Source organism: Aquarana catesbeiana, linkage group LG07 (assembly GCF_042186555.1).
Source record: "Aquarana catesbeiana isolate 2022-GZ linkage group LG07, ASM4218655v1, whole genome shotgun sequence".
Taxonomy (NCBI): domain Eukaryota; kingdom Metazoa; phylum Chordata; class Amphibia; order Anura; family Ranidae; genus Aquarana; species Aquarana catesbeiana.
Genome location: NC_133330.1, coordinates 71436656 through 71457773, shown reverse-complemented (window position 1 = coordinate 71457773; position 21118 = coordinate 71436656). Strand labels below are relative to the sequence as shown.

The following is a 21118-nucleotide window of genomic DNA, read 5'->3' as shown; positions in this document are numbered from 1 at the left end:
TTCTTTCTGTGACGTCACAATGCCCCGCCCTCAACCAGTCACGCGGCTGCAATTTCCCAGCAGAGGCGTTAGAAGGCAATGTTAGCCGCGACCGTTAGTTGCTATGACGACCGAGCGACTGACCTAGGTGAGCGCAGTCAGCACGGAGCGATTGTGCTTTGATCGATTCCTAATGCCTTCCTGGTAGAGCCCGCCCTGCTGGCTCCTGTCTGCGCTCAGAGCTGTTCCTTGCAAGACGTGGGGGGGGGGAGACATTTTCCTGGATATCTATTGGCTGCCGGAGTAGCAGTAACTACAGTATCTCATGAAATTCGGGATCACTTGCCGCTACTGCGCATGCGCCGGTTTCAGATAAAAGAAACCGAGCGCAGAGCTCCTGCCGATGAACACAGCAGAGTTATATTAACTCCTCACACGCCGATGGTTCGGCTGCATCATGAAGACACAAGACACGGCGAGGAGGTGAGTGGGGGGGGCGGTCTGGATGTCACAGGGGGGAGGGGGGAGCAGTCTGGATGTCACGGGGGGGGCGGTCTGGATGTCACAGGGGGAGGGGGGGCAGGCCGGATGTCAGGGGGGAGGGGGGTTGGGCTGGATGTCAGGGGGGGAGGGGGGGCGGTCTGGATGTCACAGGGAGGGGGGGCAGTCAGGATGTCACAGGGGAAGGGGGGCGGTCTGGATGTCACAGGGGGAGGGGGGGCGGGCTGGATGTCAGGGGGAGGGGGGGGGCGGTCTGGATGTCACGGGGGGGGCGGTCTGGATGTCACAGGGGGAGGGGGGGGGCGGTCTGGATGTCACGGGGGGGGGCGGTCTGGATGTCACAGGGGGAGGGGGGGGCGGGCTGGATGTCACAGGGGGGGAGGGGGGGCGGTCTGGATGTCACAGGGGGGGGGGCGGTCTGGATGTCACGGGGGGGGGGCGGTCTGGATGTCACAGGGGGAGGGGGGGCGGTCTGGATGTCACGGGGGGGGGCGGTCTGGATGTCACAGGGGGAGGGGGGGGGCGGTCTGGATGTCACAGGGGGGGAGGGGGGGCGGTCTGGATGTCACAGGGGGGGGGGCGGGCTGGATGTCACAGGGGGAGGGGGGGGCGGGCTGGATGTCACAGGGGAGGGGGGGGGGCGGGCTGGATGTCACAGGGGGAGGGGGGGGGGCGGGCTGGATGTCACAGGGGGGGAGGGGGGGCGGTCTGGATGTCACAGGGGGGGGGCGGTCTGGATGTCACAGGGGGAGGGGGGGGGCGGGCTGGATGTCACAGGGGGAGGGGGGGCGGGCTGGATGTCAGGGGGAGGGGGGGGGGGCGGTCTGGATGTCACAGGGGGAGGGGGGGGCGGTCTGGATGTCACGGGGGGGGGGCGGTCTGGATGTCACAGGGGGGGGGGCGGTCTGGATGTCAACAGGGGGGGGGGGGGCGGTCTGGATGTCACAGGGGGGGGGCGGGCTGGATGTCAGGGGGGAGGGGGGGCGGTCTGGATGTCACAGGGGGAGGGGGGGGGCGGTCTGGATGTCACAGGGGGGGGGGCGGTCCTGGATGTCACAGGGGGGGGGGGCGGGCTGGATGTCATGGGGGGAGGGGGGGGCGGGCTGGATGTCAGGGGGGGAGGGGGGGGGCGGGCTGGATGTCACAGGGGGGGGGGGGGAGCGGACTGGATGTCACGGGGGGAGGGGGGGCGGTCTGGATGTCACGGGGGGAGGGGGGGGCGGTCTGGATGTCACGGGGGGAGGGGGGGCGGTCTGGATGTCACGGGGGGAGGGGGGGCGGTCTGGATGTCACGGGGGGAGGGGGGGGGAGGTGTATGGGTAAATCCGTGGACAGGATACAAGTACAAAAAGTGAACTAAAAATGACCTGCTGCCCCTACAGATACACCACCACCTAGGTGACGTGTACTGAAGTGAATATGAGAGGAGATGTAGGTGTGATGCTGTTCTGGTTTAAGAAAAAACACTTATTGTAGTAAACCCACTGTGTGTTACACCCTCTGCAGTCCTCCGGACCCAGGTGTAGATATGTGAGGGAATTAGTAAACAAAGTGCCAAAAGAATATGTAGGTAGTGGATTTTCAGCAGAAAGGATCAGTATCAATGTGTATATACCCTCTGCAGGATGTGATACCTTGGGAAATAATATTCAGATGTGTTACCCTCTAATGGCTACGTCCAAGATTTATAAAAGGAGTATATATAGAACTAGTCTCTGAATCTAGGTAGAGAATACAAAAAATGACTGAAGAAACACCAATGATGGCTTTCATGTGGTTGTGCTACACCCTCTGCATAAATCCGGTGCTTATGCTATGGGTGAAAGCTAATGTGCATATGAGACACTGTTTAGAAAATATAAGAATAAGAAAAAATGTGTATGTCTGAAGGCTGACTGTGTGCTAATGTGAAAAAGTGTATCTGGGTTGTGTTACACCCTCTGGCAACCGCTGCACAAACTTAATATTGGCAAACCGATATGGTTAGAAAAGAAGAGAAAAACCAGTGAAAATATTGATGGCTTTGAAAAATAAAAAAAATGTGTGCTAAAAGCTGGCCATGTCCTGGTGTGAAAAAGTGTATCCAGGATGTGTTACACCCTCCGGCAGCTACTGCATTAGATTGATATTGGCAACCCAATAGAAAAGGGTATACTTAGTAAGGATGAGCTCCGGCGTGTTCGCATGGCGCACGTGCAGAACCCGCCAGGAAGTCGGCACGACGCAGCGCTAATTACAGGCAGTGAGCCATTTCCTGATCTCTGCAGCCGCACATCGGGAAATGTCTCACTGCTTGTGATTAGCTCTGCGCCGTGCCGACTTCCTGGCGGGCTCTGCACGTGCGCCATGCGAACACGCCGGAGCTCATCCTTACTAGTGAGATAGTGATCCCTGTGAACTTAGATGTGTTCTGGTACCAGTAGTGTAATTGGAGTTTCGAAATGTGTTACACCCTCTGGTGAGTATTAGACAAAAGTAATATACACCATATATAATAGAAAATACACTTTCCAGTAGAAATGGCTTGGTGGAAGTGCATGTACACAAACAAGTGACTGGTGCTCAGAAAGTGTCCAGTGCTTTCTAATAAGCTATACACAATAACAAAGTGACTTCATCAGTGCTTGCTGATGAATGATGTTTTTTTAAAAAAACTTCTTATTTATGTAACAGCTGGTGATGGTGATCCTTATTCGTGCTCCTAATGTGAATTCACTCACCAAATAGCCTCACCCCCCCCCCAGGGGTACTGCGTGGTCACAATATCTGCCACTGTGTAGCAATCCTTGACACCCCTGGTCTGTACTTTGTTTTAGTCCGGTTTCACACATGTGCGGTGCGAATTGAAGCTCAGGTTTCACTGGAAAGATAAAAATCTGTTGTTCAAAAGCTTCTCTGCGTTCTAGCTGCGGATCAGTGAGAGGGGGGGGGGGGGGGAGGTGTAGTGAGGAGAAGGAGAAAATCCTTGTTCAGAACGCAATGCATCTGCGAATCAGATGCGTTCCCATAGGAGGTAATGGGCTTGTAATTTGCACCGCAGTGCCCAAAAAACGCACCTGTTTTTTGTGCAATTCGCAGTGTGAATGCAACACACATATGTGAACCAGATACATTCAAATGAATGTGTTTTAAAATGTCCTGCGAATTGGATGTAGTGTAAGCCGCATCTAATTTGCATAGGTGTGAACCCGGGCTTAATGTTGTTATAATTCAAGCATGAATACATGAGTGAATGGATGCCGTCAGAATCCTATTTTCGGCTGGTCGGAGGTGACGTAAGACGTTCGTAACCTTGCCCTACACATTTCGTCATCAGACGTCAACAGGAGCGCTTCTGTTGACGTCTGACGAAACACATAGGACGGGGTTACGAACGTCTTGCGTCACTTCTGAGCAGCCGAAAATAGGATTCTGACGGCATCCATTCACTCATGTTTTCATGCTTCAATTATTTGTACAAAATGTGAGTACACCTTTCATTTAATAAATAAATATATTTTTAAATACAGATTCACACTATGGGCATCCCTTCCTTCTCTTCCACATATGATGAGCAAATAAAACGTTGCCAACAACATTAAAAGTACAGACCAGGGGTGTCAAGGATAGCTACACAGTGGCAGATACTGTGACCACGCAGTACCCCTGGGGGGGGGGTGGCTATTTGGTGAGTGCATTCACATTAGGAGCACGAATAAGGATCACCATCACCAGCTGTCATGTAAATAAGTTTTTCCAAAAAACATCATTCATCAGCAAGCACTGGACTTGTTTCTTGAGCACAAGTCACTTTGTTATTGTGTATAGCTTATTAGAAAGCACTGGACACTTTCTGAGCACCAGTCACTTTTTTGTGTACATGCACTTCCACCAAGCCATTTCTACTGGAAAGTGTATTTTCTATGACTTTTTTACTAGAAATATTATATATGGTGTATAATAATTTTGTCTAACACCCACCAGAAGGTGTAACACATTTCGAAACTCCAATTACACTACTGGTACCAGAACACATCTAAGTTCACAGGGATCACTATCTCACTAAGTACTGTATACCCTTTTCTATTGGGTTGCCAATATCAATCTAGTGCAGTAGCTGCCGGAGGGTGTAACACATCCTGGATACACTTTTTCACACCAGGACATGGCCAGCTTTTAGCACACATTTTTTTTATTTTTCAAAGGCATCAATATTTTCACTGGTTTTTCCCTTCTTTTCTAACCATATCGGTTTGCCAATATTAAGTTTGTGCAGCGGTTGCCAGAGGGTGTAACACAACCCAGATGCACTTTTTCACATTAGCACACAGTCAGCCTTCAGACATACACATTTTTTCTTATTCCTATATTTTCTAAACCGTGTCTCATATGCACATTAGCTTTCACCCATAGTATAAGCACCGGATTTATGCAGAGGGTGTAGCACAACCACATGAAAGCCATCATTGGTGTTTCCTTCAGTCATTTTTTGTATTCTCTACCTAGATTCAGAGACTAGTTCTATATATACTCCTTTTATAAATCTTGGACGTAGCCATTAGAGGGTAACACATCTGAATATTATTTCACAAGGTATCACATCCTGCAGAGGGTATATACACATTGACACTGATCCTTTCTGCTGAAAATCCACTACCTACATATTCTTTTGGCACTTTAACTAATTCCCTCACATAACCCAACCACGACACTACCTGCCTGGAGTTTGCATGTTCTCCCTGTGCCTGTGTGGGTTTCCTCCGGGTACTCTGGTTTCCTCCCACATTCCAAAGACATGCTGGTAGGATAATTGGATCCTGTCTAAATTGTCCCTAGTATGTATGAATGTGAGTTGAATGTGAGTTAGGGACCTTAGAGTGTAATCTCCTTGAGGGTAGGGACTGATGTGAATGTATAATGTATATGTAAAGCGCTGCGTAAATTGACGGCGCTATATAAGTACCTGAAATAAATAAAATAAATAAATATCTACACCTAGGTCTGGAGGACTGCAGAGGGTGTAATTATTACTATTGTGGGAGGACACAATTTTAACCCACCAACTGCCATAGAGGTGGAAAAGCAAGCCGCTAGCAAGCAGTTATCATTGTCTTTATTTTGGGGGCGACGTGTATTAGTGGCGGGGGCTCAGTCTGGTGTTTCAGTTGGACGGGGGTCAGTATTTTGTTTTGTGGGTTGTCAGTCTGGGGGGGGTGATCTATCCATGTGTGTAGCCAGCAGTGGGGGGAAATTCCTAATTATTTTTTGGTTTGGAGTAAGTAGGTTTCCTCACTCCTCAGTGTACTTATAATATTCCAATTAAACTATTTTTTTAAAAACAGTTTGTGTGTGTGTTATTTGTTTATCTCTGTGTTAGTGATCATTTCCCTTTCATTGTTGTGTACAGTACTACATGGACCCTTTATTCAGCGTACATCAATGTACAATATAGAATATTGCCTCAGTTAGTTACGTCTAGGGATAGGGGCGGGTACCATCATCCTTTGTATTAGGATATTGGAAAGGGGGTGTGCCAGGGGCTGCTCCAAACTTGCTCCGCGGCACTGTGAAAGTTGAGGACTATCTCGGTACCCAAAGATTAGGCCAAAGTAAGTATAAAATATCAATTTATTAAGAAGGTAAACATAATTAACCACATAGCGACCGGTGCATGCCGATGTACGTCAGCAGAATGGCACGGACAGGCAAATGGGTGTACCTGTACGTTCTGTTTGAATTTGCCGCCGTGCCATCGCGTGCGTGCGCCAGCGGCGTGCGAGCGCCGTGAGTCGGATCGCGGCTCGTCCGTGGGGATTCCCATGATCGTCTCACGGAGAGGAAGAACAGGGAAGTGCTGATGTAAACAAGCTTCTCCCCGTTCTTCCCATTGACACTGTCACTGATCTCTGCTCCTTGTGATCGGGAGTGGTGATCAGTGACGTGTCACACACAGCCCCTCCCCCGCACAGTTAGAACACATCCCTAGGACACGCTTAACCCCTCCCTAGCCCCCTAGCGGTTAACCCCTTCACTGTCAGTGTCGTTTTTACAGTAATCAGTGCAATTTAATCACACTGATCGCTGTAAAAATGACAATGGTCCCGAAAATGTGTCAAAATTGTCCGATGCATCCGCCATAATGTCGCAGTCATGATAAAAATCGCAGATCGCTGCCATTACTAGTAAAAAAAAAAAAAAAGATTAATAAAAATGCCATAAAGCTATCCCCTATTTTGTAGATGCTATAACATTTGCGCAAACCAATCAATAAACGCTTAGTGTGAATTTTTTTTTTTTTTCCAAAAATATGTAGAATACATATCGGCCTAAACTGAGGAAAAATAATTTTTTTTTTATATATTTTTTGGGGATATTTATTATAGTAAAAAATATTGCTTTTTTTTTTTTTTTTGTTTATAGCGCAAAAAATAAAAACCGCAGAGGTGATCAAATACCACCAAAAGAGAGTTCTATTTGTGGGAAAAAAAGGACGTCAATTTTGTTTGGGAGCCACGTCGCACAACCGCGCAATTGTCAGTTAAAGCGACGCAGTGCCGAATCGCAAAAAGTGCTCTGGTCTTTTGCCAGCCAAATGGGGCTTAGGTGGTTAAAAACATTTTGTACAGCAGTACATAAACAGTTGCAAAATTAATACGGTTCACAAAGAATAGGTGAACCTCACAGGTATTGTGAGGAATTGAGATGTATGTCCTGACGTAGTCCTCTGCATGTTTTGCGGCTTTGGCCCCTTTTTCAGGAGGAGTCAATCATAAACATCTACAAAATACAAACTCATAGTTACATGGTCAAAAATGTGTTTGAACATTAGAAAAACAGATTTTATGCAATAAACTTAATAATGTTAGAGATTTATATAGTCCTGCATGGCTTACAAATGAAGGCTCAATGGACAACACTAAAGAGAGGCACCCAATGCAGGTAAATCCCCCCCCCCAAGGGAGGCACTTGATGGTGCAGTAACTAAAATAAAAAAAAATACAATGTTCTAGCAGTGGGTATAACTGGTGGTCTGTGGACAAGAACAAACATCAAAAGAGGGAGGGGGGGCAAAAAAGGGAAGAAGTGGGGGGGGGGGGGGGGAGAGGGAGGAAAGGTGAAAAAGGGGAAATAAATGGAGAAAAAGGGGTGGTAAAGGTGGGGAGAAAGGGGGGGGGGGGTGGATGATGGGGCGGGGGAGGGGACACCAGGGGGGAAGGAAAGAGAGGGGAGGAAAGGAGGAGGGAAGGAGTGAAGAAGAGATGAACAGAAAAGGATAAGTGGGGATGAAGAAAAAGAAAGAACCACAAGGTAAATATATAAATACGCATATAGGAAAAAGACATACATCTGTCCACTCATCAGATAACCAAACCCACCTAATTATTCACATACGTGAACGTGGAACACTCGGGGGATCAGAGGCCAAGAACCAGAAGCAATGGTCTCCAAGGACACAGGGTAAGCTTAATTGCATAGGAGAAAAAGAGATAACCCCTCAAAAAAGGTGGGACTTTGAAGGCAACGGAGTAAAAAATAAAAAGCAATTTTATTGGTACAAATATACAGGATTATACATATCAAGAAAAATTTAATACAATCATATAATCCTGTATATTTGTACCAATAAAATTGCTTTTTATTTTTTACTCCGTTGCCTTCAAAGTCCCACCTTTTTTGAGGGGTTATCTCTTTTTCTCCTTACGTCAGGGATGGCGGCAACTCTTGTGACATAATTGGATGGTACCCCCTTTTTTTGATGCTTAATTGCATAGGGAGATAATGTTCAAGGGTCAGTCGCAACCAGTGACAGATCCCCTGCAACCAAAGAGGATGAAAAAGTTGTGCATTGAGAATATATACATATATGGACCGAATATATGAATACAATTCCTGTGTCCCACAAGGGTCGGGCAAATTCTACCCCAATGCAGGTCCCCCTTAAAATGAAGCATTGGCCCCAAAAAATGTGTGTGGCCCCTGGGGGTCCTCCAGTTTCCCTGTACCAAGTTTGGTGCCCCTGGGCAACGTGGTTTGGCTACCAAGGGGGCCCTAAATTTAGGCTAGCTTGGCCCGCTATGTTAATTTATGGCGCAGTCTGGAACTTTGAGGGGCCACAGCTTGGGCCCCAAACATGTCCAGGGGCTTGAGCTGTGGGGGCCCGAGCTGTGGCCGCTTAAAGTTTCCAACCGTTACTGCGCCATAGATTAACATAGCGGGCCAAGCTAGCCTGAATTTAGGGCCCTGTGGTAGCTGAACCATGGTGCCCAGGGACACCAAAATTGGTACAGGGATACTAGAGGACCCCCAGGGACCACACCCATTTTTTGGGGCCAATGCTTCATTTTCATGGGGACCTGTATGGGGGTAGAATTTGCCCGACCACTGCGGGACATAGGCATTGAGGAGCCCCACGCTGCAGGTACTGTTAAATAGTTAAGACCCCAGAGATTCCTGGAGTACTCAGCACTCCCTGCACCGTGATACTGTCCGAGTGCCACATACTCCCAAGTGGCCCCTGAAAAAGTTGACCAGAAAAATTCAGGCTAGCGACCCCAAAATGTTAGGGGTGGTAAAGGAGGACCTCCCTAACGCTAGGCCAAATTTGGACCCCTGGACATGTTCAGGGCCCAAGCTGTGCCCACTCTAAAGCTTCCCATACTGCACCAAGCTGACCAAAAACCCAGAAGGGCTAGGGGCACCAAACTTGGTACAGGGATACTAGAGGCCCCCGGAGGTAGACCTCCCCTATCTCTGTACCAAATTTGGGACCCCGGACACTTGGGTAAAGTATTGCATGACCGAGTAATTGCCAATTAAGGCTGGGTTCACGCTAGTGCGAATTGGATGAGGATTTCTCCGCATCCAATTTGCATGTCAGGAGATTGTGACCGGCTCTCTATGTGCGTCTTTTGTTCTGTTTCAGCCTTTTACTGAGGAGTGGCTTCCGTCTGGTTGTTCTTCTGGAAGTTTGAGAGTGACCATCGGGTTCTTGGTCACCTCCCTGACTAAGGCCCTTCTCCCCCGATCGCTCAGTTTGGCCAGGCAGCCCGCTTTACGAAGAGTTCTGGTGGTTCCAAACTTCTTCCATTTACGGATGATGGAGGCCACTGTGCTCATCGGGAAATTTTTCTGTACCCTTCCCTAGATCTATGCCTCAATACAATCCTGTCTCGGAGGTTTACAGACAATTCCTTTGACTTCATGGCTTGGTTTGTGCTCTGATATGCACTAACTGTGAGACCTTTTATAGACAGGTGTGTGCCTTTCCAAAACAATGTCCAACCCCATGAATTTACCACAGGTGGACTCCAATCAAGTTAAAGAAACATCCAAGGATGATCAGTGGAAGTAGAATGCACCTGAGCTCAATTTTGAGTGTCATGGCAAAGGCTGTGAATACTTATGTACATGGGATTTTTTTTCGTTTTTTTTTATTTTTAATAAATTTGCAAAGATTTCAAACAAACTTCTTTCATGTTGTCATTATGGGGGATTGTTTGTAAAATTTTGAGGAAAATAATGAATTTAATCCATTTTGGAATAAGGCTGTAACATAACAAAATGTGGAAAAAGTGAAGCGTTGTGAATACTTTCTGGATGCACTGTATGCATATATGTGGCAGCACGGTATCTATGCACACCTTTGTGCTGCCACATTTGCGTCCAATAAATTTAGCAAGTCAGGTAGCCAAATATGTTGTAACAAAGTATTGGGAAAATGGTAGAAAAGTCTTTTAAACTGTCAAAATATAGCAAAAATGAGTGGTTAAAAACACCAGGGTAATTTGTAAATAGGCATTCCATTATTAAAATGCATATGCATTTTTGTCATGTTTTTGCCAGATTTTCTGGACTCCTGACTCCAATCCATATGCTTGTGAAACTTTGACATGTGACTCAAAGTTTGCAAACCCCCCCCCCCAAAAAACAGATCAGTGTGAAAGGCCCGTAAAATGTAGTAGACCCTTTTCTTGTACTGTACTATATTTCTACTTTTTCTTTTTGATTATTGAGACTGCTGTGGTCGTCAAGGTCCTGATTTATTTTTGCTTCCTTATGCAGTTGTTGCTTCTTTTTCTTTATGTATTGATGTAAACATGATTTGTTTGATTATATTACAGGGTATTCAGCAGAAATGACCATTGGAAGCACAAAATGCAATTCTCTGTCCACATTTTCTGGAGGTTGCCAGAGCTTATTCGTTCCTTCCGGTATGTGGCTAAAGGACACATTTGACTTGCTTCTAGACTTCTTCTTCTATGTCCCTTGGTAACCCTTCCCTATTTCCCTCTTTTCCTTTTTAAAAGCACATTAACATCTTGCTTTGCTCACGTGTGCACGCGTTTTGGGTACTCATTCTTTTCCAGTGGGCCCACAGTACACATCCATGTATCAAAAATGCATGACACTAAAGCACCACAGCAATATATAAACACTTGTGCTCTGATGCAATGTTGTGTGAATGTGTGTTTAGAGCCCATGAGAAATGGATTAGAGCACACAAAAAGACATCTGCACTAATGCACGTTGCAGTCTCCTGACTCGGCTCTGTTGTCATTTACTGCCAACTAGTGATGGGCTCGGGTGTGTTCTGATCGAACCCAGGAAGCCGTCACCGCACATTGCCAATCATAGGCAGCGAGGCATTTCCCAACTGGCAGCTGCACATACTCACGCTGCCTATGATTGGCTGTGTGCAGTGCCAGCTTCCTGGCAGGTTCGATCCGATCACGCCCAAGTCCATTCTTACTGCCAACCATGGGTTCAAGCCAACTTCAGGCCTTGTGCCCCCCCCCAGTCTTCACTGTCCTGCTGAGACCTGTAGGTTCCTCTTGTGATGGATAGAAGAGTGGCATAGCCTGAATAACCAGTAGGAAAATCTCATCACTGGAATTGCTATACAAAATAACATATACCAAGCCAGTAGGCAATCCATTTTGTTCTTGACATCTAGAGGTAAATGTTGAAGACACCCCTTTGCTAACATCGGCTGATGCATTTCGACCCCAACTGAGGTTTAACTATAGATGACATAATTATCCCATTGAGGCTCACTATGAGGTGGAATGCATCAGTTAGCAGTTAGGGAGGATTCCATCACTTGGTTTAATAAAGTTATTGTAAAGGCTTGATTTATTTTATTTTTTTTAAACAAATGTTATACATACCTGCTCTGTGCAATGGTATTGCACAGAGCGTCCCTGAACCCTCCACTTCTGGGCTCTGTCCACTCTTCCTCTTCTGTGTCTGCTTCAATAGCAAACTGCAAACTGCTTACTATGGGGCAGACATTCGGGATCACTCCCGAGCCAGTGTGGCTCTACCCCATCCCCACGCTCCTTCCTCACAGGAATTGATTGACAGCAGCAGGAGGCAGCGGCTCCCACTGCTGCCTCTGTGTCCTCTGAGGAGACGGAGCTGCAGATGGGCACAGCGCTGAATCAAGGTGAGACCCAGGTAAGTATATAGGGGGTGAGGGGGTGATATTACTAATGGAACAGATTTTACCTTAATGCATTAAGGTAAAAAATGTTCTGCCTTTAGAACTACTTTAAAGTTGATCTCCAGCTTTTGGCGAAGTTTAAATAGTTTGTGTGAAAGGAACTGCTGTATTTACTTCACTACGACATGCAGCGTCTTTCAATACTGTATGGGCTGCATGTAGCCTCAGCTACATAGAGTAAACAGTGCTGCGATTTTTAGCGGGACTGCGACATTGCTGTGGACAGATCGGATACTTTTGACTCTTTTTTTTGGGGCCAGTGACATTTATACAGCTATCAGTGCTATAAATAGCCACTGATTACTGTATAAATGTCACTGGCAGGGAAGGGGTTAACACTAGGGGTGATCAAGGGGTTAACTGTGTTCCCTCAGTGTGTTCTAACTGTAGGGGGATGGGCTACCAGTGACATGACAGAGATCACTGTTCCCAATCACTGGGATCAGTAGATCTCTGTCATGTCTCCTGTCAGAATGGGGATCTGCCTTGTTTACATAAGCAGTTCCCCGTTCTGCCTGTGTACAAGGCAATCGCGGGTCGCTGGCGGAGAACGAGTCCACCCGACCCGTAGGCAGCGTGCAGTTGCTTGCAACAGCGTCTGCGCGAGACGCCATAAAGCTATTATGGTTATTGTGCTTAATGTGTTCCATTTTCGTACGATTTTTTTGTACAAGAAAAATCAGATACGAAGGTGTGCTGCGTTCAGCCCTTTCCAATCACAAGATATTTCAGCCTATTATAGATATTGACAGGCTGCAGGCAGTGGGGTCGGACGCAGCACCTGTGCCTTCCAGGCGTACAATAATGTCAGGACAGCAGCTAGACACTCGTGCAACAGACCTAACCCATCCTGCATGGACCTCGGGATGTAAACTGAAGAAGAGAGAACTCTTGGGACAGGAGTGTCATGTGACCGCTGCTTTAGGTATGTAAAAAGGACATTGAGATGGGATTTTTAAGCCAGCGGTCAATTAGAAGGGGGTGGGAGGGGTGTTGGTATTATCCCAATGAGGGGATAGAAAGCTTCTTGAGGTTCTGTGACTCCAACAAGCCATCAGACACTCTTTTCTTGTAGAGGGCTCCTTTATTGGCTCTGGAAGATTTTCTGAGGTTGCTGCTGGTGTATTCTTTAATGTATGGGGGTCTGGGAATGTTCCTTCTTTTAGCATTCAGGACTAGTTTGTCTCCGGCCCTATTTTTCCTGGATGCTTTTGGGAACTCTATGCAGTAGTAATAAATAGGCACCATGGACAGAGTTGACATAATGTCAGTAAACTCTTATGCCGTGTACACACGGTCGGACTTTTCGGCTACAAAAGTCCGACAGCCCGTCCGACAGACTTTCGACGGACTTTTGGCGGACTTGCGGCAGACTTTCTAACGAACGGACTTGCCTACATACGATCACACAAAAGTCCGACGGATTCGTACGTGATGACGTACGACCGGACTAAAATAAGGAAGTTGATAGCCAGTAGCCAATAGCTGCCCTAGCGTGGATTTTTGTCCGTCGGACTAGCATACAGACGAGCGGATTTCTGGGTCCGGCGTAGTTACGACGTAAAGATTTGAAGCATGTTTCAAATCTAAAGTCCGTCAGATTTGCGGCTGGAAAAGTCCGCTGAAAGTCCGGGGAAGCCCACACACGATCGGATTGTCAGCCGTATTTTGTCCGTCGGCATCCGACGGACTTTTGTAGACGAAAAGTCTGACCGTGTGTACGCGGCATTAGCGCCTCGTTCATCTCAGTCCTTCCCTCCTGGAGATGTTGAATGGCCAACAGCATGTCCTGAGCCCGGTCTTCTCCAGTGGTGGTTGAAGAAGCAAATTGCAGTAAACTTGTGCTGTCCTCCGATCCCGATTCGAAACAGTCCTGAGCAGATGCCATCTGTTTGCTTGTTGGGCAATACATCGGAATGGGTAGGACCATATGCATTCAGGGAAAAATGCTAATACCATTCAACAAAATGCTCTATTTTTAACTGGAGTTCCACTGATTTTCACCAATAAATACATCTTCTTGATCTTAATTTTTGGGCATTTATCTAATATCTGTAGTTTTTAAAGATGAAGTTTAGGTATGGCTTTTTTGCATAGTTACATTGACCAATGTAAGTGTGCTTGTGCCATACTTGGCTGATCCTTGTGGAAGTTGGAAATCACTGTAGTAGGCACTGCCAACTTCAACTGGATGGAGGAATCAATTAGTTTTATTTTATTCAGCCTGTGGGCTGGTCGAGTGAAAGCTGTGCGTGTATGGCTAGCATTATTATAAATCAATAAATGTAGCAGCATTAAAGAATATGTAAACCCAACACTTCATATTCCTGATATGCGCCTGCTGTACCATGTATTTGTGTGAAAAAGTATCCTGTTCTCTTTGTGTTGCTTCCTTTGTGTGAAATCCCTGGTGACCCTGCCAGTCCCTCTGCTTTCTTATCAAAAACTGACCACACTAATGCCCTGTACACACGGTCGGATTTTCCGGCGGAAAATGTGTGATAGGACCTTGTTGTCGGAAATTCCGACCGTGTGTGGGCTCCATCACACATATTCCATCGGATTTTCCGACACACAAAGTTTGAGAGCAGGCTATAAAATTTTCCGACAACAAAATCCGTTGTTGGAATTTCCGATCATGTGTACACAAATCCGACGCACAAAGTGCCACGCATGCTCAGAATAAATAAAGAGATGAAAGCTATTGCCCACTGCCCCGTTTATAGTCCCGACATACGTGTTTTACGTCACCACGTTCAGAACGATCGGATTTTCCGACAACTTTGTGTGACCGTGTATATGCAAGACAAGTTTGAGCCAACATCCGTCAGAAAAAAATCCTAGGATTTTGTTGTCGGAATGTCCGATCAATGTCCGACCGTGTGTACGGGGCATAACTGTGCTGGGAACTCGGCCTGCAATCCTCGAAGGATCAGACTTGTCCTGACGCTTCCCCCCCTGTAAGTCATTCAATGGGAAATTCAGTGCACTGCTGTTTCTCCTCCCCCAGCTCCTTTGCAGCTGAGAGGTAATGTAATCACTTTTTAATGTTTTTATTTTTTTATTTTTATATATCTATACACAAATGTTTAACCTTTCATTTCTATTTTAAACTTTAAGAATTGCTTGCATTTAAAAGTGCATAAAAAACAATATTGGGCGACACAGTGGTGTAGTGCAGTGTTTCTCAACTCCAGTCCTCAAGGCGCACCAACAGGTCATGTTTTCAGGATTTCCCTCAGATGAAACGGCTGTGGTAATTACTAAGGCAGTGAAAACTGATCAAATCACCTGTGCAAAATAGTGGAAATCCTGAAAACATGACCTGTTGGTGCGCCTTGAGGACTGGAGTTGAGAAACACTGGTGTAGTGGATAGCACTCTCGCCTAGCAGTAAGAAGGGTAGCTGGTTCGAATCCCAACCACGACACTACCTGCCTGGAGTTTGCATGTTCTCCCTGTACCTGCGTGGGTTTCCATCGGGGACTCCGGTTTTCTCCCACACTCCAAAGACATGCTGGTAGGTTAATTGGATCCTTGTCCCTAGTATGTATGAATGTGAGTTAGGGACCCTTAGATTGTAAGCTCCTTGAGGGTAGGGACTGATGTGAATGTACAATGTATATATAAAGCGCTGCGTAAATTGACGGCGCTATATAAGTGCCTACAATAAAATATTGGTGATATTATATCAAAATTGGTGACAATCACAATATCCTTCAAAGTACATAGTAAATCATAAAGTACTCTATTGTAGTTTTTATGCAAGCCCTCTAAAGAAGCAAAGTTCAAATAACTATACAAAGTGCAAAAAACGCAACCACAAATAAAGTCCTAAACCCCTCCAAAATTCTGAATCGCTTCTTAGTGAGAACAAAAATTGTCCATCATTTATCAACTAATGAGCCTTGTACACACGATCAGATTTTCGGCATGGAATTGTGTGATGACAGACTGCCTAAAATCCGACCGTCAGTACACTCCATCAGACAATTATTGGCCAATTTTCCGCCAACAAATGTTGGATGGCAGGCTAGTAAATTTTCGGCGGACATCGGTCTGTTGTCAGATTTTCCTAACGTGTGTACACAAGTCCATCACACAAAAGTCCAAAGTACAAAAACGCATGCTCGGAATCAATGCTCACAAAACACGACATTAGCAGAAGGTGCCCAAAGGGTGGCGCTCAAGAGCTGAAATTCCACGTAGTACGTCAATACGTGTTTGTTGGCCGACAATTGTGTACCGTTTGTATGCAAGACAAGTTCATGGTACACGCCCTTCGGACAAAAGTCTGACGCTTGTCTGCGGAAAATCGGATCGTGTGTACGAGGCTATAGACTGGGTTGCTGTGTATCCAAGTGGTGATGCACTCCTTTTCCTTCAAGTGAATTTACTCGCCAAAATGCATTGACCACTTAAAGCGGAGTTCGGAGAAAGCGGAGGAAAAAAAAAATTATAAGTCACAAGCTACAAATACTGCAGCTGCTGACTTTTAAAATAAGGACACTTACCTGTCCAGGGCATCTGCAATGTCCTCACCCAAAGCTGACCTGTCCCTTGGCTCCTGGGTGTAGTCGCCGACATCTTCAGTAGGGGAATCAGGAAGTGGCTTCACAGCCTGGTTCCCTACTGCGAATGCGTGTGTCTCCCAGAAGACAGCGGGGGAGGGGGGTGCGAAGGAGGGGCCGGACATTGCGTAGATCGCCTGAAGTGGGAGCAAACCCCTGAAAAGTGCCAAATGTGACACCGGAGGGGGGGGGGGAATCCGAAAAGTGGAAGTTCCATTTTTGGGTGGAACTCCACTTTAACTTAATAAGTGGGTCACCAGCGCTTATACTCTTAGTCCACCAGGGGTCTCCCTCTATCACATCATCTCCACACCAGGTTTGAGTGGATCCATATAAAGCAAGGAAGACAATGGGAATCATTGAATAAAACTATCATATATTAAAAATTAAGGTACCGTATATACCTGAGTATAGGCCAACCCGAATATAAGCCGAGGCACCTAATTTTACCACAAAAATCTGGGAAAACTTATTGACTCGAGTGTAAGCCTAGGGTGGGAAATGCAGCAGCTACTGGGTAAACAATGCCCATCTGCAGCCTCACTGTGCCCATTTGCAGCCTCACTGTGCCCACCTATATCATCAGTGCCCATCTGCAGCCTCACTGTGCCCATCTGCAGCCTCACTGTGCCCATTTGCAGCCTCGCTGTGCCCACCTGCAGCTGTACCTTTGATAACTAAAACAGCGGGTGTCATGCAGTCTGTTCGGCACCGTGCATTGTAACAAAGCCCCGCCTCCTCCTCGCCCGTGATAGATGGAACACTGATACAATGCTCGGAAACTGTATCAGTGTTCCGTCTATCATGGACGAGGAGGAGGCGGGGCTTTGTTACAGTGGTCGGCCGCCGAACAGACTGCATGACACAGTTTAGTTATCAAAGGTACAGCTGCAGTTGGGCACAGTGAGGCTGCACCCTCACTCGAATATAAGCTGAGGGGGGGTTTTCAGCCTAAATGCAGAATTGATGTCAGGCCAGACCCCACCCAAAGCATTTCCCCATTCACAGACGTCATCAGGTGCACCCTCCTTCCCCAATACTAATATATTTGTAATTTGCATTAAATGAAGCCTTACAGTCATATGGATTGTTACTTTGTTTTTAACCACTTCAATACAGGGCACTTATACACCTTCCTGCCCAGACCAATTTTCAGCTTTCAGCTCTGTCGTAGTTTGAATGACAATTGCGCGGTCATGCTACCCTGTACCCAAACTAAATTTTTATAATTTTGTTCCCACACATAGAGCTTTCTTTTGCTGGTATTTGATCACCTCTGCGGTTTTTATTTTTTGCTAAACATATAAAAAAAGACTGAAAATTTTGAAAAAAATAAAAGTTTTGCTTTTGTTTCTGTTAAAAAAAATTTGTAAATAGGTAAGTTTTCTCTTTCACTGATAGGCACTGATAAGGAGGCACTGACAGGCACTGATGAGGTGGCATCAATGAGGGGGCACTGAAGATGGGCACTGATATGCAGCACGGATGGGCACTGATGGGTGGCACTGATATGCGGCACTGATGGGCATTGATAGGCGGCGCTGATGGGCACTCATGGGTGGCACTGGTTGGAACTGATAGGCGACACTGATGGGCACTGAAAGGCGGCACTGATGGGCACTGATAGGCGGCACTGATGGGCACTGATACAAGGCACTGATATGAGGCACTGATAGGCATCCCTGGTGGCACTGGCAGCGGTAGGCATTGGAGTGGGCACTGATTGGCAGATGCCTGGACACAGATTGGCAGCTGCCTGGGCACATATTGGTATTTTCCTGGTGCTCTAGGGGGCATACCTGGTGGTCCAGTGTGGTAGCCATCCTGGTGGTCCTGGGCAGCTTCTCTTGTGGTCCTGGGCGGGATTCGAGTGGGGGCTGTGCTGATAAACAATCAGCACAGACCCCCCCCTGTCAGGAGAGTAGCCGATCGTCTGTCAGACGCGAATGAGGAAAAGCCGATCAACGGCTCTTCCTATTGACATCGTGATCAGCCGTGATTGGACACGGCTGATCACGTGGTAAAGAGTCTCCATCAGAGACTCTTTACCTAGATCGGAGTTGCGGTGTGTCAGACTGACACACCCCAACAACGATCGCTGCAATGCGTGCCCCTGGGGGCGCGCAGCGGCTCATCCTGATCGCATGACGCCATCACGCTCCATCTAGCGTACACACAGACCCACCCATCAGCCCTGGGTATCCCGTCCGCCTTTGTGTGAAGCCTTGTTGCACGGAACCAGGAATCGGATGCTGATCCACGCCGCATTCAGGCGGCACGTCCTTACACGCCTCCGCTCCTTACTATTCCTGCTGGAAACTGAGTACACAGATCCATGAAGCCCTATTCAGTTGGCCTGATCTGGATGCAGCTGTTCCGCACCACCTGAGATGGTCTAAGTAGGACTGGAATGATCTGCATGCCTGCCGAACCTCGGTACCCCGGATTGGTGAGACTGTATCTGTTCATGTTCAATCGTGACTGCTGTCACCATAGCTATACAGATGTCTCCCACCTACTGTTCAGTTTATATGCTGTGACCACTACCGATGCAGGCACATTTATAGCTTCATATATGCACAGTCTCTACATTACCACTTACCCACATTACTAGTCATTGTACCATACTCAGCTGCCAGTGCCCTAACCAGCTATCCTCACGTAACATACCACAAGGCTCATCCAAGGCCTGTCACTGGCATCCTGCAAGGCGGACTCCTCTCAACCATACGGCTGCACACATCTACCTCCCAGCCTTGACCAATAATTCTGTTGAGACACTCATGAGACTTTTTTGTTATGCTATGCTCCATTTATTAATCAAGCTGGGTGTCTCTGTGTGTGCTTAGTGGTGGCCCTCTGTGTGTTGTTCTGTTCTTAGACAACGTTGTCTATTTTATTTTCTTAGTGGTGGTCTTTGGTTCACTTAATGTCATATTTCTTGATTTTGTGTTTGGTGTATATGTGGAATTTTTCAATTTCTATATTAAATTATTCATATTTTTGCTAATTTGCTGGTTCCTTGTTGACGAATTCTTTTTCCCTGGGTGGAACTGGTACCTATCCCGTTCCCTCCCCTTGGGTTCCCCTTTTTTGTGATATGCCCTCAATTCAGAGGAACACACCCGGCCACTTTAATTAGACCCTTCGGGTGTTTTGCAATTAGCTTCATCTACAAACAGATGCTGCTAGGGTACTTCCCTCATCTGTTATTTTCAATACTGAATTAAGCAAAGTCCTTTGGATCATAGATTCTCCCCCCCCTTTTTTGTCTGTGCCTGATCACATCATATGACGTCCCGTCAGGATAATGAAACCACTTTGCCGCCGTCATTTTGCTATATGGCGGGCGGCAAGTAGTTAAAAGTCAGTGTATTGTAATATTCTTACATTTTTTTTAATGCAAACGTTGCTGCCTCTATTGGGTTCCATGAGCAATTTCTGTCTCTCAGATAGGTTCCCACTGACACCATTGAACTTTTTAGCTATCTCTAAGGGGGTAATTCTTCCCAATGACCACAAGTGTAAGGAGCATTCTTCCCACTGACTATCACACTAATGTATCATGAGTTGATTTCATCATTTTTAGAAGGGGTTCCCTGAGACTAGAAAATTATTTCAAGGGTTCCTCTGTGTTGAAAAGTTTGAGAAAGGCTTTCTTAAAGCTAGTCAAGACTTTGCAGACCCCTAAGGACTGGAGAAGCATAAAGAGAACACTGAACAAAAAAAAAAAAAAAAAAAAACAGAGGGCGCACCAGCCTTGTGTATTACCTTAAACAATCTTTTTATTGAAGGAATAAAACAGATGTTTTCTCACAAACAGCACATGATATCAAGCTCATCAATCTCCACAGTGACCCTCACACTCTGGTCCACTGCGCCAATCCCATCATTGGGGACACTTCCAATAACTGACACGTTTCTTCTTCAGTATGCTATCTTGTCTCTTGAGTGCATGAAGCGATGTAATAAGATTTAAAGCCTAACTCCAGACAGTTTTATTTATTGTTTTTCATTTTGGATAGAATGAGAAAGCGTTATTAATTCTTTATGTTTATGTTTCTTTACTATTCCATTTAAATTTGTTTGTAACCCTACAGAGGAGGGTTTCCCTCATGTCACCAACAAGGGAAGGCACAGACAGCGATAAAAACCATTTTTCGAAGTCTTTCCCTTCCATATGCTACTAAATATGTATACTTGAGGCTGGGTATACACTTATGTGAATTGGATGTGGATTTCTCTGCATGCAATTCGCATGGCAGGAGACTGTGACCGGCTCTCTATAGAGTAAGTTCACATATCTCCATTGCGGCTCCGGGGCGGCTAAAGGGCCTTAGCCTAAAAGTAACTGCAGTAACTGCTTAAAAAGTGTTAGCTGGAGTTTGGCTTCAATTGTTTTAGTGAATTTAAATCTGCTAGTACAGCTAACACCCCTCCCCTAGATTACCAATGCTGCTGTACAAAGGTGTCTCAGTTGCTCCTTCATCCAGAGTAGAGGCAGTCTAATACAGGAGGTGTGTTACTGGCCAGATCACCAGGTGAAAACAGAGGGGAAAAAGGCCTTACAAAAAAGTAGTGCAGCC

At 46.5% G+C, this 21118-nt stretch overlaps 1 long non-coding RNA gene across 1 annotated transcript in view; it reads left to right on the top strand.

The window, feature by feature from the left end:
* Positions 1 to 326: 326 nt before the first annotated feature.
* LOC141103095 (uncharacterized) overlaps positions 327 to 21118 on the top strand; it is a 36717-nt gene continuing 15925 nt past the window's right edge. The window contains exons 1-2 of the long non-coding RNA XR_012235247.1: positions 327 to 462; positions 10581 to 10670. This is a non-coding gene — a long non-coding RNA (uncharacterized lncRNA). The remainder of the gene's footprint in view (positions 463 to 10580; positions 10671 to 21118) is intronic.